This window comes from Triturus cristatus, chromosome 1_1 (assembly GCF_964204655.1).
Source record: "Triturus cristatus chromosome 1_1, aTriCri1.1, whole genome shotgun sequence".
In the NCBI taxonomy this organism is placed as follows: domain Eukaryota; kingdom Metazoa; phylum Chordata; class Amphibia; order Caudata; family Salamandridae; genus Triturus; species Triturus cristatus.
In genome coordinates, this window is record NC_140579.1 from 182,631,725 (window position 1) to 182,659,721 (window position 27,997).

The 27,997-nt window shown below is 51.4% G+C and overlaps 1 protein-coding gene across 1 annotated transcript in view; it reads left to right on the plus strand.

Annotated features, from left to right (window-relative positions):
* Positions 1-15,994, plus strand: part of IPO4 (importin 4) — a 3,494,625-nt gene extending 3,478,631 nt beyond the window's left edge. Inside the window, exon 31 of the mRNA XM_085624107.1 lies at positions 15,536-15,994. The gene's annotated coding sequence lies outside the window, so the exon portion shown is untranslated. The remainder of the gene's footprint in view (positions 1-15,535) is intronic.
* Positions 15,995-27,997: the final 12,003 nt, after the last annotated feature.

Below are 27,997 nucleotides of genomic sequence, written 5' to 3' on the forward strand. Positions count from 1 at the left end.
GAGGGCACTGCACAACAGTTGCAGTGGTGGCTCACGGACCGCGATTGGGTCATGGGCAGGAGCCTCTCCCTTCCCCAACCGGAGCATGTCGTAGTGACGGATGCGTCCCTCCTGGGCTGGGGTGGCCATATGGGAGAGGCGGAGATCAGAGGCCTCTGGTCTCCGGCGGAGTCTCGTCTCCACATCAACCTGTTGGAGTTGAGAGCGATCCGACTTGCACTGAAAGCCTTCCTTCCCTCTGTCAGGGGCAGTGTCGTGCAGGTGTTCACGGACAACACCACCGCCATGTGGTATTGCAACAAACAGGGCGGGGTGGGGTCGTGGACCCTTTGTCAGGAGGCTCTGCGCCTCTGAACGTGGCTGGCACACCAGGGCGTCACCCTAGTGGTTCAACATCTGGCGGGCTCTCTGAACGCCAGAGCGGACGAACTCAGCCGCCGGTGCATGATGGATCACGAATGGCGTCTGAACTCCGAAGTGGCGCAAGGTCTCTTTCTGCAGTGGGGAGAGCCTTGGTTAGATCTATTCGCCACCGAAGAGAACGCGCAATGTCAGCAGTTCTGCGCGTTGGAATTTCCAAGGCGGCACTCGCTCGGCGACGCTTTTCGTCACGAGTGGAGTTGCGGTTTGTTGTACGCCTTTCCGCCTATACCACTTCTGCCCAGAGTGCTGAAGAAGATCAGGCACGACCGGGCCCAAGTCATCTTGGTGGCTCCGGATTGGGCACGAAGATACTGGTATCCCGAGCTACTCAGTATGTTGACCGATCCCCCGATACGTCTGCCCCTTCGGGAGGATCTTCTGTCGCAGCAGCAGGGGACGGTCCTCCACCCGAACCTGTCCAGCCTCCACCTCCATGCGTGGAGATTGAGCGGCGGCAGTTGATGCCATTTGACTTGCCTCCTGAAGTCTGTGATATCATTCTGGCAGCCAGGCGTCCCTCCACAAAGACGGTATACGCCTGCCGGTGGAACAAATTTGTGGCATGGTGCACAGCAAAGACTGTGGATCCCCTTTCCGCCCCTCTTTCTGAGGTTCTTCTCTTTCTTCTTTCTCTGGCCCGGCAGGGCTCTGCCCTGGGCACCCTGAAAGGTTATCTTGCTGCCATCTCCGCCTTCTTGCGGCTTCCTGATCAGCCTTCTCTTTTCAAGTCCCCTGTGGTTACACGCTTTCTAAAAGGCATTACTCACACGTTCCCTCCTGTCCCTTTTGTAATGCCTCAGTGGGACTTGAATCTGGTCTTGACATTCCTGATGTGCGCTCCCTTCGAGCCTCTTCACAATTGTCCTCTTCGTCTTCTGACTCTTAAGACTGCTTTTCTGGTAGCCATCACCTCCGCTAGACGGGTGAGTGAGCTCCAGGCTTTATCTTCAAAGCCTCCTTTTCTGTCTGTTCATCCGGACAAGGTTGTCCTTCGGCCTCGTCCCTCCTTTCTTCCGAAAGTGGTGACTCCATTTCATCTTGGGCAGTCTGTCACCTTGCCCACCTTCTTTCCGCCTCCGCATCCTTCCAAAGAGGAAGAGAGGCTCCACCGTCTGGACCCAAAACGTGCGCTCTCCTTTTATCTGGACCGCACAAAACAGTTCCGGGTGGACGACCAGCTTTTTGTTGGGTACGTGGGCGCTAAGAAGGGGAAAGCTGTGCACAAACGGACCATCTCTCGGTGGGTCGTCTTGTGTATCAAAATTTGCTATTCTTTGGCAAAAAAGGACCCTCCTGTTGGGCTGCGCGCCCATTCTACTCGGGCCACAGCGGCTACTACTGCTTTGGGACGGGGAGTCCCTTTGCAGGACATCTGTCAGGCGGCGACGTGGGCTTCGTTACACACGTTTGCCAGGCATTATTGCCTTGACAGCCAAGTCCGGAGGGATGGCTTCTTTGGCCGTTCTGTCCTCCAGGACTTTCTGGTGTGATCTTGGTTCGCAGACCCACCACCGGGGATGGTATTGCTTGGGTATCTATTCTAAGGTGAGGAATCTAACTAACGTGTTTCTTTCAGATGAACAAGTTACTTACCTTCGGTAACGATGGATCTGTAAGAAACATTAGTTAGTTAGATTCCTCACCGACCCACCCATCCTCCCCGTTCTGCGAACTGACATCTAGGGTTAAGGTTATCCTTTTCAGGCCCCTAGATTTTATTTTTGGCACCAGTGTCGGTCTTTGCATGGCTCTGCGTTCGCACCAGATGCCGATGGGTGGCAATTTCATCTTCTGCCCGGCTCTGATCATTCCTCCTGTCTACCAGGAATCGGATGACGGTGACGACTGGGAGGGGTCTGAGGACCCTCTGACCCGGCAGGGTCAGTTACCTCCGGACTGGGCAGACAAGCTGGGGGATGCCAGTGGTCTGGATACCTCCCCCTGACACTGGCTTCATCTCTCCTCCGACCGTGGCTTCGGAGGAAGATATTGCATTCTCTATGGTGCTACGCAAGGCAGCCAAAGCCCTTGGGCTGGAGCTACCTGCTGTGGCCGTGAGGACTAACCTCCTCACTGAAGTGCTCCAACCGTCGGCAAGCTCCTCGGATCCTCTGCTGCAGTTTAATGAAGCACTGGTTGACGTTCTCAAGGGCACTTGGTCCAAGCCCTCCACAGTCTCTCCTGTGGACCGGAACGTGGCCCGGCACCACCGCCCTGCACAGGGCGACCCCAGTTTTCTGTCCATGCACCCCACACCCGAGAGCCTGGTTATCCAGGCCTCTACTTGCCAGACCTCCTTCCCGTCCACTCCCCCGGATCGGGAATCCAAGAGACTAGAACAGTTTGGTAAGAAGCTGTTCTCCTCCCTTAGTTTGGGATTGCGTTCTATTAACACCTCTTGTCTCTTGGACCATTACTCCCACTCCCTGTGGGATACGGTGGTGGACGTGCTGCCCCAGTGCCCGGAGGAGGCCCGGACACGGCTCGCCCAGGCTCTTGCCGAGGGGCGGGATACAGCACGGCATGCAATCCGATGTGGACTGGACACTACGGACTCGCTAGGTCGGGCAATGTCGACCACTGTGGCACTTCGCCGCCACGCCTGGTTGCGGTCCACAAGTTTTTCTGGGGATGTCCAGAGCACCAAGGAAAAGAAATACCTGCCAGGATAATTCAAAAAGGCCCTATAGAGGGTCCAAAGGTTAGTAACCACAAACCGTAGGCAAACCAGTTCACAATTCAACTGGACTGAAGTGTCATTGAATCACACAAGTTTATAAATTTTTCAGTGTGATCAACATCATAACATAGAAATAATAAGATAACATTTCAAAATTCACGTAAATGTAATGGCCCAGTCCAACACATCTCATTCACAAACCACAATCATACTAACACACATTCCACAATAGCATCATCTTATCTGAAAGAAACATGTTAGTTAGATTCCTCACCTTAGAATATCCCCAGGCGTCAGGCTGGATCCAGAAAGATTTTTCGTCAGCAATACCCCTTGCGCGTCGCTAGGCGTCGTCTGCGGCTCCGCGTCTGTCGTCGGCGTCGTGCGCCGGAATGACGTCGTCTGAGTACTTAGACGCCGACCTCGCGCGCTAACGTCAGTTCTTCTTTTTTCCGCGCCAGACAGCGCCGATCTGGGAAGAGCTTACCCCTTAGTCACTTTTTGACTAAACTTTTTTGACTCTTTTTGGTCTTCTGTCGACTCGACTCTGGTGCCGGTAGGATGCCTGGTTTTAAGGCCTGTGACTCCTGTCATCGACTGACGGACCACCATCGCCGGTGCCTTTACTGCCTGGGGCCCGACCACGATGCGGAGTCGTGCCTCGACTGTCAGGCCTTGACCTCGAAGGCTAGGCGGGAGCGGTCCCGTAAGCTTCTCGAGCTTCTGCACTCTGCTCCGCGCCGTTCACGGTCCCGGTAGAGGTCCAAGGACCGGTCGCGGAGCCAGTCACCATCATCGCTCGTCGGGCTCGAAGTCTTCGGGTAAGTCGAAGCGCTCGAAGAAGTCCAAGAGGTGACACTGCTCTTCAGACTCCCCTCGCCGGTTGCGCGACTCGGTCGAGGGTAAGGGTGGTCCCACCCCCGCTGCTCCATTGGAGCCGCAGGAACCGCGTCCGTCTCCATACCCGCCGGTCCCTGGGACTGACGCGACTCTGGCTGAGATCAGCGCCTTCCTCTCGGCCATGAGGGGCCTAGCTCCGCCGTCGACGCCTGCCGGCGCGAATTCGGGCCCCGCGGGCTCGACTGGGCAACCTTGCGAGCCGGCGGCCCTGGCGCCATTGACGACTTCGGTCCCGACGCCGCAGGTCCCCGAGGGATCCAGGCCTGCATCTCAGCCGGCGCCGTTCCCCGGTTTAGCCCCGGTCCGGGCACGGTGCCGGTGCGGCGCCGCTCGACGCCGCATCCGATGCCGATGCATGAGCATTTCATCTACCGCCCGGCTCCGGTTATTCGTCCTGTTTATCGGATGACAGGGGCGACTGGGAGGGGTCTGAGGACCCTATGGCCAGACAGGCCGACCTTTCACAGGACTGGGCAGACGAACTGGGGGATGCCAGTGGTCTGGACACCTCCCCGGACGCTGGTTTCATCCCTCCTCCGACTGTGGCCTCGGAGGAAGGTGCAGCTTTTTCAGTGGTGCTGTGCAAGGCGGCCGATGCCCTTGGGCTGGAGTTGCCTGCTGTGGCTAACGTCCTCACAGAAGTGCTTCAACCGTCAGCAAGCTCCACAGAGCCTCTGCTGCAGTTCATTGAGGCACTCGTAGACGTTCTGCAGGGCACCTGGTCCAAGTCCTCCACAGTACCTCCTGTGGATTGGAACATGGGCCGGCGCCACCGCCCTGCTCCGGGCGATCCCAGTTTTCTGTCCCAACACACCACTCCCGAGAGTCTGGTTATCCACGCCTCGACTTCCCAATACTCCTTCCCGTCAGCTCCTCCGGATCGGGAATCCAAGAGGCTGGAACAGTGCGGAAAGAAGCTGTTCTCTTCCCTGAGTTTGGGTCTGCGGTCCTTGAATACCGCTTGCCTCTTGGACCGTTATTCCCACTCTCTGTGGGATGCGGTGGAGGACGTGCTGCCCCTATGTCCGGAGGAGGCCCGGTCACGGCTCACCCAGGCGCTTGCTGATGGGCGAGATGCTGCACGGCATGCTATATGGTGTGGACTAGACACCACGGACTCGCTGGGGCGGCAATTTTGACCACGGTGGCGCTTGGTCGCCACGCCTGGCTGCGGTCCACGTCTTTCTCGGGGGATGTCCAGAGTACCCTCATGGATATGCCCTTTGATGGCACTCGCCTTTTTGGCCAGAAGGCGGATAGTGCGCTGGCTCGTTTCAAGGACTCCCGGGCTGCAAACTTCCGGCCTTTCGTCCCTTTCGTGGCCAAGGAAGGGGCGCCTCCTCACGTCCGCCTAGCCACCGGCCGCAGAACCAACCTGCACGCGGACGTGGATTCCGCCGAGGCGGTACTGGAGGACAACGTGCTGGTCAGTCCACATCCACCCCGGCAGCATCCGCCTCAAAGCCCTCCTAGTCCGAGCTTTCAGGCCCATTCCACGCCAGTGGGCGGCAGAGTTCGCCATCACCTGCTGTTGAAAACTAAAACAGCGATATGATTAAGCATTCACTAAAGACATGAATTCTCTCCAGTTAAAACATGTTTCTTGTCTTATGTTGACTAATGTCCGGACTCCATCTTGTATTGTCGTGTCTCCACGTGCTCAGCACGAGAAGAGTCCTACCTTTTCGCTAGTTGTTCTTGTAATCTGCCTAGTAACAGTCTATAAATAGCTCCTTTGTCCGTCTGGCGCATGCCCAGACTTGACCACATCTGTTATCAGTTAGTCCTTGCTTGACCATGTTTTCGCGGGCTTAAGGACTGTGTTAACTCCGCCCACATATTGGTTCTGTATCGAAAATAACCATAAAAGGTAATGAATTCTGCTTCATGCTGTATCCACCCACTTATAAGCCCCTCTGTTGTGTATAAAAGGGGACTGTGTATGCAAGTTCTTTGTGCTACTCTATGCAATACTGAAGAGTGTTGTATAGGTTGTAGGACCACCCTTAAGGGTTAATAAACTCTGTCTTTGTACTTTGCAGTTTCCGTGCCAACTTCCTTCTAGTTCCTTCAGGAGAGCGAACCCTTGTACTCTGCAGGCCTAGCTGGGGCCTGTATTCATCAATTGGCGCCCGTCACGTGGGGCTCATCGGCGACTCGGATGCTCGAAGGACTGGTCGTGACGAAGGTGAGGAATTTTGCCGGGGATGTGATCACTGCCAGTGGCGTTTTAGTCCTGGCATCCCGAGGTTTTCTTCCTTCCCTTCCGAGCTGACCTTCTGGGTGGCGCCGGTCCTCGACTGAGACCTCTTCTGTCGGTTAGCCGTGACAGCCGTTTGGGCGAATTTTGGAACTTGGCAGTTGGAACCTGGACACTCTTGATTGGTAAGAACTGTTGTACGGTACTTGCTCCGAGTTTTGATGCCTGGGTTGGCTATTTGAGTTTGATTTGTGATGACCGGTTATATTTTGTATTGATTACTGTGAGAATATATGCGTTGCAACACATATAGGCAGGTAATGTGGAGATATTTCTCCGGAGTTGTTTAAATCTGAACGGCGCAAAGTTTAAGTGCCATTTTTTTGATAATACTGCATATTTTGCATTATTTTTGAGCATGCCTGCTTTTAGCGCACTCCGTAAGTGGTGCTGCTGCTTTGGAAACCGGTTAAATCTTAAGGAATCTGCTCCAGCTCCCCCAGAGGGGACTCCTAATAGGGATATTTATGTGAAGCATGGTCTTTCCTCTATAACGTACAGCACAGTGTGGAGGAGATACACCAAAAAGGATCCTGAGTTACGATGGCCTTTGTATGGATCGTTTGATATGCGTAAGATTGAGTATGTGGAACAGTGTATGTGTAAACGGCGTGCTCGGCAAGACATGTTTGAATGTGTACGGTTAAGGGTGAAGGAAGTGCGTGAGCGAGAGAAACGTGAGAAAGCACTGTTTGATAAAGAGCAACGGAAAAATGATCATGTGCGAGCACAGGAAGCGAAGCGTCGGGAGGAAAGAGAACTGGCGGAGAGACAAGAGAAAGAGCGTAGGTTGCAAGTCTCGGGTCAATATGCTGTCCGCCAGCCACTTTATCCTGTCCTTACTAATCTTGAAGATGATTTTTATTTATTAGATCGTTCTCCGCCCCCTTATGTTGGCGCGTCCGCCCCGAGATCACAGGAGTCTGGATTGGTTTCGGATAAGGTAGACACGCGGTCTATGTTGTCAGTCGAGCGTATGAGTGAGCTTCGGAAAATTTCTCTTCGTGCACTTAAGGGCAAGTTATCCCTTGCTGAATTGTTGGACTCTTTGGAAAAGTGGCGGGATAGAGAGAAGTTGTATTTTCTTGAAACCTTTTCTGATGAAGTGATTACTGCCTTTCGGAAATATTCAGAAGTTTTTGAGCCTGATGATGTAGTATTAGATGCTAAAGCATTGCGTAACGGTGTTTTTTCTCCCTCTAAGGCACCTGATGCGGTCCGGCGACTGTTTGCATTGCGGGACGCGGCGAGTGACCTTAAAGAGAGAGCGCGCCTAAAGGCAGGGGAGAAGGAGCAGTCGGATCCACGTATCGGCGATGATCAACCATCTACCTCCCACTCAGATAAGAGCGAACTAGTGCATGCTAAACCGATGCGAGAGGCGGCACCTTTGTATGTTCCTCCTAAAGGAGCGGGAACTAGTTCAGATATTACTTCCGCCGATGCTAAGGGATATTTTGTGTATAACTGGGTCTATACTCCCTGGCATAGGGCTGATGTTATGGCATTAAAGAATGCATTGCCTGACCCCCGCAAGAATACAGCGGCCTTTTATGAAGAGGTCGAGGGGGCCTTGAATTCTTGTACTATGGCTTTAGCAGATATAGACTTGTTTTTTGGGCTCCTATTACCACCGGATATGTGGAGATCTGTGCGGAAGGTGGATGATGTTCCCGCTTTTAAGGCTAGGTGGTCCGAGATTGAGGATGAGGAGAGAAAACCCGCGCAAAAACCACCGCGGATTATTTTAGATCTTCCTGCTGCTATTTTGACAAAGCTGAAAACGATTATTCCCCCTAAAAAGATTGACTGGAATATGTTAGCATCGTGTAAGCAGAAGATTGATGAATCAGTCTCAGATTTCTTTACGCGCTTTGAGGAGACATTTCATGATTTCAGTGGTCAGTCACTTACGGATGATACGGGTCGCCATCTTTTTGTGGATAAATATGTGGCGAACTTATTACCGGGAATAGCAGCTCGTTTAAAAGCGAGTGAGAGTTCTTGGTCCACTTCGTCTCCGGCATCCCTCCTGACTATGGCTCAGTATTATGAGCGTCAGGAGCAAGAAGCGAAGGGGCAGGAGGAGAAGAAATCGAAAGATTTGAAAACAAAGGTGATGTTAGCGCAAGTGTATGGTTCGCCTCGTCGGGGTGTCGATAGAGGTAGGGGAGGATTCTATGGTCCCCCTTCGGGTCGGTCAGATGTCAATAGAAATCAATGTGCGTATTGTAAACAGTCGGGTCATTGGGCCAGAGATTGTCCGGTGTTGTATGCATCTCGTCCGGGACGTGGTCAGGGACCGCCGAGAGGAAGAGGGGGCTTTTCGAATTATAGAGGGAACTCTAATGATCGTACTCGATTTGAGCCTAGCGTACAGCAACGGGATAGGCCTAATGTGTTTGATAGGCAACATCAGTATCAAATGTCTGGGAACGACCGTTCTGGGTATCATGACTCACAGCATGCATAGGATTGCGTTGGATGGGGGTTAGAATCAGTTGAAGTGCCGGTTGATCAAAAGGGTCCTTATGTTTCAGCAAATGTTTTGGGTTCTACTGATCGGTTCCTAGTTGATACAGGAGCTACCCGCAGTGCGCTGTCCAAGCAATTGGTTCCGAGGGCTCCCCCATCGGGCTTAATGGTTACATCGGTAGGGTTTGATGGTACACTCTCTCGAAGCCCTCTTTCCCGACCCCTTGCATTCCATGTTGCTCCCTTTTCTGCACCCTGTCCGTTTCTGCTTGCCCCGAACACGCCTGACAACATTATGGGTCTTGATATGCTCAAGCATTTCAGAGCTACGATCCGCTGTTCCCCCGCTGGAGTACGGGTGATTTTAAACGATAATCACCCGATGACAGACCGGATGTGTGTGGTTGCGGAGGATACTGCATTAGCTTCCCTCCCTCGTTCTTTGTGGGCCACTTCGGATACTGATGTGGGACAGATGGTGATTCCGCCTGTCCACATTAGTGTCCAGGAGGGTGCGGTGCTACCACGCCTCCCTCAGTATCTTATTTCCCAGGAGGGGGAGGAGGCATTCATACAGATTGTGCAGGATTTGATTAAGGCGGGGGTAGTGGAAGAAGTTCCCTATAATGTTTGCAACAGTCCTATCTTACCCATTTTGAAGAAAGATACGGATACCAGGGTTTATCGGTTTATCATTGATTTACGGGAAGTGAACAAGATTGTGATACCTCAGTATCCAGTGGTTTCTGACATCACGACGTTACTCACTTTGGTCCCGCCAACGGCGACCACGTTTTCAGTTATTGATTTGAAAAATGCCTTCTTTTCGATCCCTATTCACACTGATAGCCGATACCTTTTCGGTTTTACTCTGAATAATAGGTCTTATAGATTTTGTAGAGTCCCTCAGGGCTACACAGAAAGCCCTAGTATTTACAGTCAAGCATTGAAAAGGCAATTGGATTCCTTTGTTCTGCCCGAGGGTGTCGCCCTTATACAATATGTCGATGACATCTTGTTGGCGGCTGACACTCCTGAGCTGTGTGAGAAGAGTACGTTATCCTTGCTTTCTTTTTTGGCATCTCACAATCACAAAGTGTCGAAGAAGAAATTGCAATTCTGTAGACCAAAGGTGACTTATTTGGGTCACCTTTTGTCTAAGGAGGGGCGTGCACTCACACCAGATCGTATTCAAGCAATTTTGGACACGCCAGTGCCTTCCACACAGAAGGACGTGCGTGCATTTTTGGGTCTTGCCTCTTTTTGTAGGCAATGGATATTGGGGTTTTCACACATAGCTAAGCCATTGTTAGCACTTTTGACAAAAGACACACCAATTCCTCTTCCCTGGTCAAATGAGTGTGAAATTGCCTTTCAGCAATTACGACAAGCCCTTTGTTCAGCACCAGTGTTGGGTACCCCTGATTATACGAAGCCCTTTTCACTGTACGTGCATGAGAAAGATGGATGTGCATTATCAGTTTTAGTGCAGATGCACGGCGACAAGCAGCGCCCTTGTGCATACTTTTCGGCTGTACTTGATCCTGTTGCCCGAGCGTTGCCTGGTTGTTTTTGCTCGGTTGCGGCGACAGCTGTGTCAATACGCCAAAGCGAGGGAATTGTGCTATCTCATAAGCTGTTGGTATTAGTCCCCCATGCTGTTGATGCCCTACTTAATCAGACAAAGACGCAACATTTGACCAGTGCCCGTTTAACGGGATATGAGTTGACGCTTTTGGCTCCTCATATTACGTTAAAGAGGTGCGCAACGTTAAATCCAGCTACATTGTTGCCGTTCCCGGAAACTCAGTGTGAAGCACGAAAAGCGCATGATTGTATTCTTGTGACTGAGGAACAGACAAAGGGTCGTATTGATCTCCAGGATACGCCCTTTACAGATGTAGATGGAGAACTGTGGGTGGACGGATCATGCCTGAAGCTACCAGATGGTACGACTTCAGCAGCGTATGCAATTACCACACTGCAAACAATAGTGGAAACAGCACGCATACCGCAGAAATCAGCTCAAGCAGCGGAACTGATAGCATTAACACGAGCATGTGAGCTCAGTGCAGGATTGTGTGTGAATGTCTATACAGATAGCCGCTATGCCTTCGGAGTAGCGCACGATTTCGGCCTACTTTGGAAGGAGAGAGGGTTTCTAACGTCCCATGGAGCGCAGATAATGTATGGGGAGTTAGTTCACAACCTTTTGACTGCATTAACATATCCAAAGAAGATTGCTATAATTAAATGTAGTGCCCATAAGAAAGTGGTTGATAAAGTTGGAGAAGGGAATGCTTTGGCAGTCTGGGTGGCACGAGTGACTGCGGTGCAGCCTGGTGCTACTGCAATGTATGTTGTGAAGTCACAGGCAGAAAGATGGCACGATGCTAGGAGAGAAGTGTTGGAAATACAGAGGACCGCTTCCGATAAGGAACGGGAGCAATGGTCCAACGATGGAGAATTAGATGACGAGGGGTGTTGGAGAAATAAGCAGATGGATAAATGGAAGTTACCCACAGCCTTCGTACAACCTATGGTTCAGATGGCACATGGACTAGCGCATGTCGGAGCTTCCGCAATTGTTAAATTACTCACACGAGTTTGGGAGCATCCGGAGATCGCTAGTACGGCAAAGAGGGTAGTGCAGACTTGCATGATTTGCCTGAGGTATAACCCAGGAAAGGGTACACGAACTCCAGCAGGAGGATTTGCAACACCTACTGCACCCTTTGAGGTTTTGCAGATGGATTACATTCAGCTTGAGCGCTGTAACAATCTGAAGTATGTTCTAGTAGTGGTTTGTGCCTTCAGCAAATGGGTTGAGGCATTCCCTACGAAAGACAATACTGCAATGACTACAGCCAAGATGCTATTGAAGGAGTTCTTCCCTCGATACGGTGTTTGCAGATTGTTATGGAGTGATAACGGACCTCATTTTATAGCAGACGTTATAAAGTATATCCTGAAGGGTCTAGGCATTACCCAGAAGTTCCATGCAGTATTTCACCCTCAGTCTACGGGATTGGTAGAGAAGTATAACGGTACTCTGAAGCTTAAGATCGCTAAGATCCAAGCTTCGACTTCTTTGACTTGGCCAGACGCTTTACCGCTGGCATTATTGTCAATTAGATCGATACCGCATTCTCGGACCGGTCTCACACCTTATGAGATCGTCTTTGGACGCCCAATGAATATTTGGGGTCCACCAAAACCTAAGTCACTGCATGATGTACCTTGTGTAATGATGAATGATTATCTGGCACAGTTAACGGATAATTTGGTTTCTATTCATCAACAGGTTCGAGAAGCGCTCCCTGATCGGTCCACAGGTGAAGGTCATAATCTCCGACCTGGGGACCAGGTGATGCTGAAGGTTTTCGAAAGGACGAACAGTCTGGAGCCGAGATGGGTTGGTCCTGAGCAAGTCTTGCTCGCAACGAGGACAGCTGTGCGGGTTTCTAATCGGAAGAACTGGATCCACTCCTTGCACTGTCGTAAAGTGCCGCCTGGATTGGTGGAGCCTGCTGTGTTGACCGACCATCGAGAAATCCTGACTGCGGAGAAAGGCCGTGCTGTGGAACCGAACGACACTGAGGAGCTCTTCCCGAACCAAACGATTCCTGGAGGAGGAAGATATCACCTCCGACCAAGAAAGTGATTGCTGTATCCAAAGTTGTCAGAACGGCCCTTAGGTTAGTGAAACGGAGAGCCAATGTGGCAAGGGGGGGGGATCAGCCCTGCATTAGTGTAGCGACACCCGTCTTGGCCCGCTGGTGAAGAAATCAACGGCTGCCTAAGGGGAAGAGTTCTGACAACCTTTTTAGTTTCAGGAAGATATTGACTTCTTACTACAAGATGGAGAAGAAGAAGATTCTTTGTGCGACAAGCTTTATTATCATTGTGGCTATTGTTGGTATAACCACATGGTTTGTTGAGGATGTGACTCCTGCCCGTGAGTTGCTTGTATCATCCTGGTGGTTCAACATCTGGCGGGCTCTCTGAACGCCAGAGCGGACAAACTCAGCCGCCGGTGCATGATGGATCACGAATGGCGTCTGAACTCGGACGTGGCGCAAGGTCTCTTTCTGCAGTGGGGAGAGCCTTGGTTAGATCTATTCGCCACCGAAGAGAACGCGCAATGTCAGCAGTTCTGCATGTTGGAATTTCCAAGGCGGCACTCGCTCGGAGACGCTTTTCGTCGCGAGTGGAGTTGCGGTCTGTTGTACGCCTTTCCGCCTATACCACTTCTGCCCAGCGTGCTGAAGAAGATCAGGCGCGACCGGGCCAAAGTCATCCTGGTGGCTCCGGATTGGGCACGAAGATACTGGTATCCCGAGCTCCTCAGTCTATCGATCGATCCCCCGATCTGCCTGCCTCTTCAGGAGGACCTTCTGTCGCAGCAGCAGGGGACGGTTCTCCACCTGAACCTGTCCAGTCTCCACCTCCATCCGTGGAGATTGAGCGGCGACAGTTGATGCCATTTTACTTGCCTCCTGAAGTCTGTGATGTGATTCTGGCAGCTAGGCGTCCCTCCACAAAATCGGTATATGCCTGCAGGTGGAACAAATTTGTGGCATGGTGCACAGCAAAGGCTGTGGATCCCCTTTCCGCCCCTCTTTCTGAGGTTCTCCTCTTTTTTCTTTCCATGGCCCAGCAGGGCTCTGCTTTGGGCACTCTTAAAGATTATCTTTCAGCTATCTCTGCTTTCTTACGGCTTCCTGATCAGCCTTCTCTTTTCAAATCCCCTGTTGTTTCTCGCTTCTTTAAGGGCATTACTCACATGTTTCCTCCTGTCCCTTTCGTAATGCCTCAGTGGGATTTGAATCTGGTATTGACGTATCTGATGTGCGCTCCCTTTGAGCCACTTCATAATTGTCCCCTTCATCTGTTGACACTTAAGACTGCTTTCCTGGTGGCCATCACCTCTGCTAGAAGGGTGAGTGAGCTCCAGGTTCTCTTCTAAGCCTCCTTTCCTTTCTGTCCATCCGGACAAAGTTGTTCTCAGAACTCGTCCTTCCTTTCTTCCTAAGGTGATGACTGCCTTTCACATCGGGCAGTCTGTTACGCTGCCCACCTTCTTTCTGCCTCCGCATCCCTCGAAAGAGGGAGAGAGGCTCCACCGTCTGGACCCAAAACGGGTGCTGTCCTTCTATCTGGACCGCACCAAGCAGTTCCGGGTGGACAACCAACTCTTTGTCGGCTATTTGGGTGCTAAGAAGTGGCGGGCGGTACACAAACAAACCATCTCTTGGTGGGTCGTTTTGTGTATCAAGGCTTGTTACTCCTTAGCTAAAAAGGAACCTCCTGTAGGGCTGAGGGCCCATTCCACTCGGGCTACAGCGGCAACCACTGCCCTGGTCCGGGGAGTCCCCTTGCAAGACATTTGCCAGGCAGCAACGTGGGCCTCGCTGCACACGTTCGCCAAACACTATTGCCTGGACAGCCAAGTCCGGAGAGACTGCTTCTTTGGACGTTCTGACCCACGACCGGGGTTGGTATTGCTGGGGTATCTATTCTAAGGTGAGGAATCTAACTAACGTGTTTCTTTCAGATGAACAAGTTACTTACCTTCGGTAACAATATATCTGTAAGAAACATTAGTTAGATTTCTCACCGACCAACCCATCCTCCCCGCTCTGCGAACCGATATCTAGGGTCGAGGTAATCCCTTTCAGGGCCCTAGAATTTTTTGGCACCAGTGTTGGTCTGTTGCATGGCTCTGCGTTCCTGGCGCGGAAAGCTATGTACAAGAACTGATGTCAGCACGCGAGGGTGGCGTCTAAGTACTCCGACGTCTTCCCGGCAATCACGACGACGGACGCGGAGCCGCAGACTCCGCCAAGCGACGCGCAAGGGTATTGCTGACGAAAATCTTTCCGGATCCAGCCTGACGCCTGGGGATATTCTAAGGTCAGGAATCTAACTAACTAATGTTTCTTACAGATATATTGTTACCGAAGGTAAGTAACTTGTTCATCACTGCTAATGTTACCGAAGGTAACTTGTTCTTTAAGAACTCTACCTAATCAGACATGGAGGATTTGACCTCTCTATACATATTCATACCAGTGGTTACCGTGCTCCAAATACCTTTGGAATGATGACCCAAAAAGATAGTTCTTATGAGGTTATGCAATTCATTTTTCTGGGATCCACTACCTTTGGGAAATTCATTTCAACTGGCTCCCATGCAAAACAGTGGTACTTAACTTACTCTGCTTCTTTGGATTCCCTATACCAATTCAGTTTGTTTTCCTACTCCCTTAGCTATAGAGCCATGAGGCACGTTTGTAAAGAACATAAAAATAAATCTGAATGTTAGGTATATTGTGCTTTATTTTCAATAACCTGAGCTTAGCTGAGTCAATGCGTGCACACCCTTGCAGAGTGCAGTAAGCTGTAGTGCGCACCTGTGTATATCCTTAGTTCACCTTGCCCCGCATTTCTATCTTCCATTTATTATGTACTTCAACCGTCCTCTGCCTGGAATCCTGTTCTATTCTTTAGTTTGATCCCTGATAATCCCTCTGCAACAATATTGCATCTTCAGTTACCTTGTTTAATTTTCTGTCCTTCCGTCACAGCCTTCGATTCCAGCTTCATCTCTATACACTTCTATAGCTTCACTTCTGGCCTTTCCTGCTTTCATCCCTCTGCTAGTTCCTTCAGAACTGTCCTCATTTATCCCCTCTCATGGTCACTCTGTTTCTCCTCTTCTTTTATATAGTACTTTAAATGAACACCCTGATCTCATTTTCTCTTTTTTTTTTTTTTTTTTTTTTTTTTTTTAGGGCTGTTGTCCCATGGCAAAATGAGCTATAGATTGAGTGCCAGAGTTGGAGCAGCAAGCCGTTGGCCCGTCCCAGTCATTGAACATCACATTGGCAAACAAGGCCTTGTAAGCTTGAAGATAGGAGTGTAAGGCATCTTAGCCCTCACTTGTTCCTGGGACAGTCTCGGATCCTCATCTCCCCATCTCTCACCCCATTGAAACCTGAATCTTCATCTTATCTATGTTTCAGTTCCAGTTATTTGCTCCTCAATTTTGTTTGGTGCAATAATGCCATGAGCACTACATCACCCTTTATTCCACCTAGATATGTTATTTTCCTATTTGTATTTGCAGCCACATTTAAAGTATGGGCGGAGTGTGCTGAAATTTAAATGAAAATTGATTTTAGACAACATTTGTTCTGTTCTAACACATATGAAATATAAAGAATGCATTAAAAATGTATTTCTTGAAATCTAGTTATATTGATCTGTTTTTTTAAAACGTTTGTACTCTACTGGTACTCTGTGTTATGTTTACCCCTTCTAAAAGAGTTCATGTTTACCAGTCTGTATACTGTTGATGATCTGAGGGGTCAAGTGATAGGTTGTCAGCTGGAGGATAAACATCAGGCTTGTTTTTCCTGTAATTAAAGGTGCTGACCCCTCTGCTGCCTCATATGGCATCTTGAATGTTTCAGGATAAACTTTGACATTCATATGACCAAATCAGTTTTACAATAGCAAGGAACTCTGAAATTCCATGCTAGCATTTGGTTGGATGGAGAGGAATGCAAGTGTCATGCTTAAAGCATGGAGAATAGCCTGTGGACATTCTACTTTAGCATCTGCATCACTTGACCTAATTAGACTTACTTGTAAACATTGAGCTGCAAAACAAAAGCACAGGATTAAAGATACATTATACAGAGTATATCAAGTGATGTTGAAACCGTAATTGTGAAATTATAGTCCTAGAGAGAGAAGTACTCAATGGCGCTGATGCATATGGATGATATCCGAGTCGAATCTTGAAATGGCCAGGCAGGATGAGGATATTAACATTTTTCATGATGTTCATTCAGGTGAGAAGTGTAGTGAAGCTGAACTTTAGATGCTATTTCAATTGATGAAAATTTAAGTTTAGAAGCTTTGGGAAGCCTGTTCTACCATTGTACTTGGCCTAACAGAGTCACAGTTGAAATTTTCCTCACACCAGTCACCTTAAATACTGCTTCTCCAAGTCTAAAATACATTGACTTCCAGAACAAGACACTCTTTTCATTAAGATGGGTTCCCAACAAGGTTCTGGGATTGTCTCAACTGCTTAAAAGTGACATCTAACAGCTTGTGTTTTCAAATTTTAACGAGACAAGGAATGGCAGTTTTCATGAAAGCAGTCAGTACTACAGCACTTCTAGGTAAGTATGATTGCTCCTTTAGAGGTTTTCTGTAACAGTTCACAGACAAAAGTCCTATTGAGAGACAGACTGATATCCAACAAAGGCTCAATAAGGGCAGGATTGTGAACCAAGTTATAATCGCAGCTGCAGACTCTGAAGATCTTGCCTCTCTTAGATACTGTCAAGGCCTCAGTATTAGGAGATCTGTAGGAAAGTGCCTCTTTTGGACATGGTTACCCCCCACTTTTTGCCTGGAAAATGATGTGAATTAATCTGGAACTGGACAGGGTCCCTGACAACCAGGTCCCCTCTGCCAGATCTCCTTCCCTAAACTGTACCTTTTGCTTCCCCAATTGGCACCCCTTTAGCTCACATAAAATTCCCTCATAAAAGGTTCCCCTGTACCAATGACCTTGTGGTTAAAGAGGATCACTAAGGTCTATACCACAAATTATGCCACCCTAACCAAGCACATGCACACTGCCACTGCAGCCTGCGTGTCTTGGTGCAGACAAAACTGAAGACTCAACATGACATCAAATGATAGGATGCACCCTAACTTTAATCAGTGTAAACATGATCTAATAGAGACATCTAGCCACAGATTCCTTACCTTTGAAATTCAGGAGTTCTTGCTGGATCCAGAAGATATTTGATAGCAGTACCCCTGCTCATCAATAGGTGGCGTTGGTCGACTGCGCATGACGTCGTAGGTGTCTGAGTCGTCTGTGGCATTAGCGTCGTCTATATTTGCGCCACCCCGGCGCACTGACATCTGTTCTTTTCTTTCCACACCAGGCAGCGTAGATTCTTTGAAAAGAGCTACCCCCTGTCGCATTTTGACAGACTTTTTTCAACTCTTTGTCATGTCCTGTTGGTGTGTAGGAATGTCCAAAAAGACATCGGGGTTCAAGCCGGGCGGCACCTGTCACGGCACAATGTCGGTCACAGATCCGTTTGGTGTGTCTCTGGTGCCTGGAGTGCGACCACGACACTAAGTCGTACTCCAATTACTGGGCCATGGCACCGAAGGCTTTGAGGAAGCGCTCCCTAAAGCTAATCGCGGTCCGGCGTACAGCACCACGGAGGTCGCCTCGTCGATCTTGCTCCTGCTCCCGGTCTCGGTCAACAGTAAGGGCCGAGCACCGCTTTGGGAATCAAAGTCTTCGTCCTCGAAGGGATCGCGGTCAGGTAAGAAGCACTCTAAAAAGCACAAGTGTATGCAAGTGGGTTTTTTATTTCAGTAACCCCCTCACTTTTTCCCAAGTTTCTGATGCACTTTGACTTGATGTGCCCTGGGTCCCTGCCAAACAGGTTCGAACCACCTGTGTTCTCTCCCCAAAAACTGTACCTTTGTACCCCCAATTGGCACCTCTCTGGCCACAGGTAAGCCCCTTTTAAGAGGAAACATAGGTACCAAGGGCACTGTGACCAGGGAAGGCCTCTAAGGGCTGCAGCACCTATTGTGCCACCCTTAGAGGCCCTGCACCTCAACACCCACACACTGACATTGTAGGCTGCGTGTTTTGGTGCAGAGAAAAGTGAAGAGTCGACATGGCACACATCCCTGTGTGCCCTGCCTTCAATCCACTGCCTATGGCCTAGGTACGTCACCCCTCTAGCAGGGCGCATTAGACCACAGGTGAGGGTACAGTTGCATGAGCACTGTACCCTTATAGTGTCTAAGTCCATTTTAGACATTTTTAGTACAGTAAAGCCATAAACAGTATACGGTCTGGGTGCTGGTCATTACAAATTCCTCTGCTATAAAATGGCTTTACTGAAATCTGGGAAGATTGGTAGCAAACTTCTCAGCACATTAAACTCACACTGATGCCGGTGTGAGATTTCATGTAACATGCACACAGAGGGCATCTGGACCCCTGGGTGGAGAGCCTCTGCTCTCTGGGTTCAGAAACAACACCCATTCTGGGCAGAGGTGTCAAGCCTCCTCCCCCAGGATGGGCTGCGTCCACGAAGGGGAAGCTTAAAAGGCCTGCCACCTTTGTAAGCTGTCCCTGCCTTTTGCTGCCTCCAGCAACTGGCTCTCACCGGTTCTGACCCCCCACTTTGGGTGGGAGAATCAATGGGGAAACCCTAGTTAGGAGAGATGTTCCCACCTTTGCTAACTCCACCCTTCGGGTGGGTGAGGCGAAGTGAAGCACACATCTCCGTCCCCTCCGTTTTGAAGATGAGGGGACCCACCCAATTAGAGAGAGACTCATTCCCCCTTCCCACTGGAGGGTGGCATAACAGGGGGTATACCCACTCCAAGGAAGAGACCCATTGGTCCTGACCTGCTCACCCCTATAAATGCCCTTAAATGTAGTATTTAGGGGGGGGACCCTTAACCTTGCACCCTCATATTCCTGCAAATTGCTGTTGCTGTTGCTGGTGGGGACTCAAAGTCCCAGGATCCTTAGTTGCCCTGAGGGAGGGGGCCACCATCCACAAGAAGAGCTCATAAGCACCCGCTCACTCCCTCTTCGCGGGCCGCACCAGGGACAAGGGCTGGCCCATTATTGACAGGAAGAGGCAGAGCCAGCCCTCTTGGTTTTTGAATTCAGAAAACCTTAGGACAGACTGACGCCAGGTCAAGAAACTGAGTCATTTACAGTACCTTTGTATCCTTTGTGAATGGGCCACCTGCCTTATTCTGTTTCCGTCCTGTGTATTTGGCCATTCATTGTCGAGCTAGAGTCCCACAGAACTCTAGTTGTCTACTGCTCCTTTAAGTCACATTCCTGTACATCTGTGTTTACAATAGTTTGTTGCCAGTTCAAGAGCCGGTGCTCCTGGCCATTGAGGGGGGAGGGGGGGATGTGGTGGGGTTTTTGCACAATAGTGACTGTTGGGCCTGCAGTGTGGGCGTGAGAAATTTCAGTGACCCCTCTATCAACTATTCTGCCTTCCAATTTTCCAACTATCCTACCTATATATTTGCGTCCAAGCAAAAGCATGGGCAAAGAAAGTCAATTGACTGTGGGAGCTGGGAGGTTCGGCCAAACAGGTCCATAAGTCTGCAGAAAACAACTGTGTCCTAGACCGCATGGCCGACCTTCTAATCGAATGTCAGGAAATTCTTCTTCCATCAGCCACGTCTGTCCCAATTGAACCTACTGCCCCCTTAAAACTGTTTGACCTCCCAATTAACTCAAATCCAAAGCCACAAAAATGCATTCCCCAAATGTTCAACAAACCTACCACAAGCAGTACTAATAAATCTTCCATTAGCTACACCCCCACTGCCCTCTACCACAGATGAGACTGAATCGAGGATCTCTGCACCTTTAACCATAGACCCAGCCTCAGGCACTGCTGACACTGATCTTATTCTAACCAACAGATTTTCACCACTTCTGATTCTTAGTTGCACACAAATGGGAGGAAATGGGTCGGGGTGGGGCGATGGCACTATGGGAGATGGGGTAGTAGAGGAAGTAAGGGAAGGTGGCAGTGCTGAAATATGGGGTGAGGCCTCCTCAGATGGGCTAGCTAGGTACGACTATCGCCTCTAGGATTATAGCACATTTGAGGTTAGAAGTCAACTTGCTGAACTCTGCTGTCCAAGATTTTGCCAAACCGGTTTAATTTCTACTAGGCAGCGGAGATTCTGCAGTCCAACCCCCAAGAAGATCTCTACCCTGCAAATAAACTTGACCCAGCTTATCAACAATCCACATTCTCCCATGGCAGAACCCTATCAGCACTCCACAAGCACCACCACTATGTGTACCCCTGTGCTACTAGTTACACACATAGCTCCTAGGGGGATACAAAATGCATGGTCACAATTCAACGAAGGCCGACTTGCACAGCAGGGCACTGTTTCTACCTTTGACCACCTCTCTCAATTCCTTAGTGCTGACAACCCCCCAAGCAACCCTATTGATTGGCGCAACCAAATCCAGTTTCCTGCCAAGTGTGTCTACATCATCAACATGCCCAAAGTCCCTTCCTATGTTAAACATGAAGATGAAGACTTCCTAATCAACAAAACCCTTTATTGCATACGCCACATAAGGGGTTGTCAGTTATACGGGAAGACATCTTGCTTGCCAAAAGGCTAACCCGCCCTAACACCCAGTCAGACTGCATAGAATTGTTTCTGGCAGATGAGAAGGTGGCCCACAATCTGATAGCTTTAGAAGCTAGATCGAGCACTCTTACTGGCATCCAGCTTAAGTAAAGACTCCCTTAACTCGCACCGCTGCCCATTGCCCACCATTCAGATGCTCTTCTGGGCTGAGACTCCAACCTAGCAACAAATGATTGACTCGAACATCAAGTTAACCTTGCAAGCACCTTAATACATTTGGTGAGCTTTCATAGCACCCAAATAGTTACGACCAATGATAGCCATCCAACAGATATCCTCTGGCAAGTCCTCCAACCTAATGTCCCCAGGAACCAAAGGGAGCTGTTGTGCCCCAAAGAAAAGCCTAGCGGAGGGGTTGTACTTTCACCATCAACCCGGCTAAAGCACAGGCAGTGATCACCATCAACGATATGCAACTCCCCCTACTAACGATCAAGTAAACCCCAGCAGGTTTAGTCTGGTGTCGTGGAATGTGGCAGAGGTGAGGTCGAAAATGTCCTTTATGCACTGGATTCAATTTATTGAATCCTTCGTCATCTGTATCCTCCCGGAAACCTGGACTATACAGCAAGCTCGAATAAACCAGGTCGGCCAGCAGGGGGGGTTGCAGATTTGGACGACAATTGCGCTCCAATGCACGTTACGGGAGCTCCCTTCTAGCTGTCTAAATCAGGGGTGCGAATGGCACTGCGATTGACATTTATAATGTCTATGCGCGAGGAACCACAGCAGGCAGGAGGTTGACCACTCTGCAAGAGTTGGAAGAACTATTGGACGATAGGGCCATACAGCCCCCATTGGTTATTGCTGGCGACTTTAACGTCCCCTTTGAACCTCTAGAGAAGGAGGACATCTGTGGGATTAGGGAGGAGAAAGAGATGTAGCTTGTGCCCCACCTTGACCTACCCCCTATTAAAAAATTGTCCCAAGTAGCACTCCAGCTTAATGCCCTCACTCTAGAGTTTGGCCTATGGGCAGCAAATGGCCGCACAAAGTCAGATAAAATGGGGACCAACATAAGCTGCATAGACTATTTTTTAGCTGGATCTGAAACTATGACCCAGAGTGGTTAATATGACCGTGGGTTCTACCACAGACAGCGACCACAACCCTCTGGAACGGCACTTGGCATCCCTTTGGAACATTCCCTTGTGTTCCAACAATATCACCCTCATAACAAGGGCGGTCTACCCAACAAATGACAACAGGCACCTAAAATGGTCTCGGGTAGCTTTGGATATAGACAAACTTTAATCAATCAAGTCCAGTATCGTGGAAAGCACTGCAGAGTTACACCGATTGGCCCAACATCAGAGAGGGCTGGATGAGATCCCAGTCTGCCACAGGCACTTATTTGAACAGTTGGCTACTTATTTTAGCGAACCAGGATGCTCCCAGGCAATTGGTAAGAAGACCAGGTTCAACCATGTGTGTAGGAGCCTCAGACACCAATTAGCCCATGCCATTAGGGAAAATAATGGTGCCCAGCTAAGCGAAGTGAGGAGGTCTTATAAGTCAGTCCAGGTTAGAGCTAAGAGGGAATGGGATACGAATAGATGGATGCTAATCAGAGAGGCCTGCGCCAGAAAAGATGGTAAGCAATTCTGGCTCTTAGTAACCAGGGAGTATGCAAATAGGCCCCCGCCACCGACAAATAATATCTTCATAGCAGCCTGGTTTAACCACTTCTCATCCCTCTTCTCTGGACCTTGTGTCACAGACATTGAAGACCCCACCCCCGATTATGCTCATCCTATTGCCATTGATTTATTCTCTAAAGATGAAATCTGAAAGAAACACGTTAGTTAGATTCCTCACCTTAGAATATCCCCAGGCGTCAGGCTGGATCCGGAAAGATTTTTCGTCAGCAATACCCTTGCGTGTCGCTAGGCCTCGTCTGCGGCTCCGCGTCAGTCGTCGGGTTCGTGATCGCCGGGATGACGTCGTCGGAGTACTTAGACGCCGGCCTCGCGCGCTGACGTCAGATCTTCTTTTTTCCACGCCAGTAAGCCTCGATCTGGGAAGAGCATACCCTTTTAGTCGCTTTTTGACAAAACTGTTTTGAACTCTTTTGGTTCCATTCTTCGTCGACCTCGACTCTGGTGCCGATAGGGATGCCTGGCTTCAAAGCTTGGGACACCTGTCACCGACTGATGTCGGTCACGGATCACCACCGCCGGTGCCTCTTATTGCCTTGGGGCCGACCACGATGCCGAGTCGTGCCTCGACTGCCGGGCCTTGACATTGAAGGCTAGGCGGGTGCGGTCCCGCAAGCTGCTCGAGTTCCAGCAGTCGGCTCCGTGCCGCTCAAGGTCGAGGAGGAGGTCGAGGAGCCGCAGCCATCACCGCTCGTCAGGTTCGAAGTCTTCCCGATCCGGTAAGTCGAAGCATAGCAAGAAGTCAAAGAGGCGACATCCCTCTTCGGGCTTCCCTCGCCGGTCGAGCGACTCGGCTGAGGGTGGCACCACCCGCGCGGCTCCGTCGGAGCCGCAGGAGTCCCGTCCAACCCCATACCCTCCGGTCCCTGGGTCTGACGCGACTCCGGCGGAGGTCAGGGATTCCTCTCGGCCATGAGGAACCTGGCTCCGCCGTCGACTCCTGCGGGCGTGCCTTTAGGCCCTGCAGGCTCCGCTAGGAGGCCTAGCGAGCTGGCAGCTCTGGCCCCTGCGCAGTAGTCGACTCCGGTCCCAACGCCGCAGACCCCCGGGGGGATCCAGGCCTGGATCCCAGTCGGCGCCGGTCGACCTCACTACCCCTCCGCTGGCGCTGACTCCTCCGATGCCGCCCCCGGCGCCGCCTTCGGACGACGCCGTTCCCTGGTTTAGTCCCGGTCCGGACCCGACGTCGGAGCAGCGCCGCATCCGACGCCGATGGGTGACAGATTCATCTTCCATCTGTCTCCGATCCTTCCACCTGTATACCAGGAATCGGATGACGGTGACGACTGGGAGGAGTCTGAGGACCCTCTGGCCCGGCAGGGCCAGTTATCTCAGGGCTGGGCAGACGAACTGGGGGATGCCAGTGGTCTTGACACCTCCCCTGACACTGGCTTCATCTCTCCTCCGACCGTGGCTTCGGAGGAAGGTGCTACATTTTCTGTGGTGCTGCGCAAGGCGGCCGAAGCCCTTGGGCTGGAGCTGCCTGTGGTGGCCGTGAGGACTAATCTCCTCACTGAAGTGCTTCAACCGTCAGCAAGCTCCTCGGATCCTCTGCTGCAGTTCAATGAAGCACTGAGTGACGTTCTGAAGGGCACCTGTTCCAAGCCCTCCACAGATCCTCCTGTGGACCGGAACGTGGTCCGGCGCCACCGCCCTGCACCAGGCGACCCCAGTTTTCTGTCCATGCACCCCACGCCCGAGAGCCTGGTTATCTAGGCCTCTACCTCCCAGACCTCCGTCCTGTCTGCTCCCCCGGATCAGGAATCCAAAAGGTTGGAACAGTTTGTGAAGAAACTGTTCTCCTCCCTTAGTTTGGGGTTGCGGTCTATAAACACCGCGTGCCTGTTGGACCGTTACTCCCACTCCCTGTGGGATACAGTGGAGGACGTGCTGCCCCAGTGTCCGGAGGAGGCCCGGACACGGCTCGCACAGGCTCTTGCAGAGGGGCGGGATGCGGCACGGCATGCTATCCGGTGTGGACTGGACACAACGGACTCGCTAGGCAGGGCAATGGCGACCACGGTGGCGATTCGTCGCCACGCCTGGCTGAGGTCCACGAGTTTCTCCGGGGATGTCCAGAGCACCCTCATGGACATGCCCTTCGATGACAGTCGCCTTTTTGGTGACTACGCGGATAGTGCGCTGGAGCGCTTTCAGGACTCCAGGGCTACGGCCAAGTCCTTGGGCCTCTCGGCCCGCGCCCGCAAACTTCCGCATTTCATCCCTTTTGTGGCCAGGGAAGGGGCACCCCCTCACGTCCGTCTAGCCACAGCCCGCAGAACCAACTTCGTCGTGGACGTGGATGCCGCCGAGGCGGAGCAGGGGGACAACGAGCCGGTCTGTCCACATCTACCCCAGCAGCATCTGCCTCAAAACCCTCCTAGTCCGAGCTTTCAGGCCCATTCCACGCCAGTGGGAGGCAGAGTTCGCCATCACCTGCTCCACTGGCATACCATCACATCGGATAGGTGGGTGCTGCAAATCGTCCGAAGGGGCTACTCCCTCCCCTTCGAGGCGATCCCTCCAGCCATGCCACCGGATTTCGGGGGATCACTTGCAACTTCTGCGGGAGGAAGTTACGGCCCTCTTGGCCAAGGGGGCCATCAAGTGCGTTCCTGGTCCAGAAGTAGGTTGTGGTTGTTATTCCCACTACTTTCTGGTTCCCAAGAAGGGCAAAGGGGGCCTACGCCCTATCTTGGACCTCAGGAGCGTCAATGCCTTCCTGCGGAAGGTGAAGTTCAAGATGCTCACCTTAGCTCAGGTTCTGGCTGCCCTAGACCCTGGAGACTGGATGGTAGCGTTGGACTTGCAGGACACTTAATTCCACATCCCCGTCCTGCCGGCCCACCGGCGTTACCTGCGGTTCACGGTGGGCCAAGCGCATTTTCAGTTTACCGTGCTCCCCTTCGGCCTCACCAGTGCCCCTCGGGTGTTCACGAAAGTGATGGCGATGGTCGCAGCTCATCTGCGCGGATTAGGGGTTCCAGTCTTCCCCTATCTCGACGACTGGTTGTTGAAGGCTGGCTCTCTCCAGGCAGTCGTCTCCCACCTCCAGACTATGGCCGACCTTTTGCATTTGCTGGAGTTCTCCATCAATGTGCCGAAGTCACATCTGAGTCCCTCCCAGAAGCTCCTCTTCATCGGAGCGGTTCTGGACTCGGCGCAGTTCCGGGCCTATCCTCCGGAACAGCGGGTCTGGGATATTCAGGCTCAGATTCCCATCTTTCGGCCTCTATCCCGGGTTTCGGTCAGGTTGGTGCTGCGGCTTCTGGGTATGATGGCCTCCTGCATCCTGTTGGTGCATCACTCCAGATGGCGAATGCGGGCTCTGCAGTGGGACCTGAAGTTTCAGTGGGCCCAGCATCGGGGCAACCTGTCCGACCATGTCTTGATCTCGGAGGGCACTGCAAGACAGTTGCAGTGGTTGCTCACGGACCGCGATTGGGTGAGTGGCAGATCCCTCCCCCACCCGGAGCACGTAGTAGTGACGGATGCGTCCCTCCTGGGATGGGGGGGCCACATGGGAGAGGCGGAGATCAGAGGCCTCTGGTCTCTGGCGGAGTCCCGGCTCCATATCAACCTTCTGGAGCTGAGGGCGATCTAACTTGCACTGAAGGCATTCCTTCCCTCTGTCCGGGGAAGTGTAGTGCAGGTGTTCACGGACAACACCACCGCCATGTGGTACTGCAACAAACAGGACGGGGTGGGGTCGTGGGCCCTTTGTCAGGAGGCTCTGCGCCTCTGTACATGGCTGGAACATCAGGGCATCACCCAGGTGGTTCAACATCTGGCGGGCTCTCTGAACGCCAGAGCAGACGAACTCAGCCGCCGGTGCATGATGGATCACAAATGGCGCCTGAATTCGGACGTAGCGCAAGGCCTCTTTCGGCAGTGGGGAGAGCCTTGGTTAGATCTATTCGCCACCGAAGAGAACGCGCAATGTCAGCAGTTCTGCGCGTTGGCGTTTCCAAGGCAGCACTCGCTCGGAGACGCTTTTCGTCGCGAGTGGAGTTTCGGTCTGTTGTACGCCTTTCCGCCTGTACCACTTCTGCCCAGAGTGCTGAAGAAGATCAGGCGCGACCAGGCCCAAGTCATCCTGGTGGCTCCGGATTGGGCACGAAGATACTGGTATCCCGAGCTATTCAGTCTATCGATCGATCCCCGATCCGCCTGCCTCTTCAGGAGGACCTTCTGTCGCAGCAGCAGGGGACGGTCCTCCACCCGAACCTGCCCAGCCTCCACCTCCATGCGTGGAGATTGAGCGGCGACAGTTGATGCCATTTGACTTGCCTCCTGAAGTCTGTAATGTTATTCTGGCAGCCAGGCGTCCCTCCACTAAATCGGTATACGCCTGCAGGTGGAATAAATTTGTGGCATGGTGCACAGCAAAGGGTGTGGATCCCTTTTCTGTCCTTCTTTCTGAGGTTTTCCTCTTTCTTCTTTACCTGGCCCAGCAGGGCTCTGCTCTGGGTACCCTTAAGGGATATCTTTCAGCTATTTCTGCTTTCTTACGGCTTCCGGATCATCCTTCTCTTTTCAAATCCCCTGTTGTTTCTCGATTCTTTAAGGGCATTACTCACATGTTTTCTCTTGTCCCTTTCATAATGCCTCAGATGAATTTGAATCTAGTATTGACCTATCTGATGTGCGCTCCCTTTGAGCCACTTCATAATTGTCCCCTTCGTCTTCTGACTCTTAAGACTGCTTTCCTGGTTGCCATCACCTCTGCTAGAAGGGTGAGTGAGCTCCAGGCTCTCTCTTCTAAGCCTCCTTTCCTTTCCGTCCATCCGGACAAAGTTGTTCTCAGGACTCGTCCTTCCTTTCTCCCTAAGGTGGTAACTGCCTTTCACATCGGACAGTCTGTTACACTGCTCACCTTCTTTCCGCCTCCGCATCTCTCAAAAGAGGAAGAGAGGCTCCACCGTCTGGTCCCAAAACGGGCGCTGTCCTTCTATCTGGACCGCATCAAACAGTTCCGGGTGGATGACCAACTCTTTGTTGGCTACGTGGGCGCTAAGAAGGGGCGGGCGGTGCACAAGCGAACCACCTCTTGGTGGGTCATTTTGTGTATCAAGGCCTGTTATTCCTTAGCTAAAAAGGAACCTCCTGTAGGGCTGAGGGCCTATTCCACTCGGGCCACAGCGGCGACCACTGCTCTGGGCCGGAGAGTCCCCTTGCAGGATATTTGTCAGGCAGCAACGTGGGCCTCGCTGCACATGTTTGCCAAACACTATTGCCTGGACAGCCAAGTCCGGAGAGACGGCTTCTTTGGCCGTTCTGTTCTCCAGGACTTTCTGGTGTGATCTTGGTTCGCAGACCCAC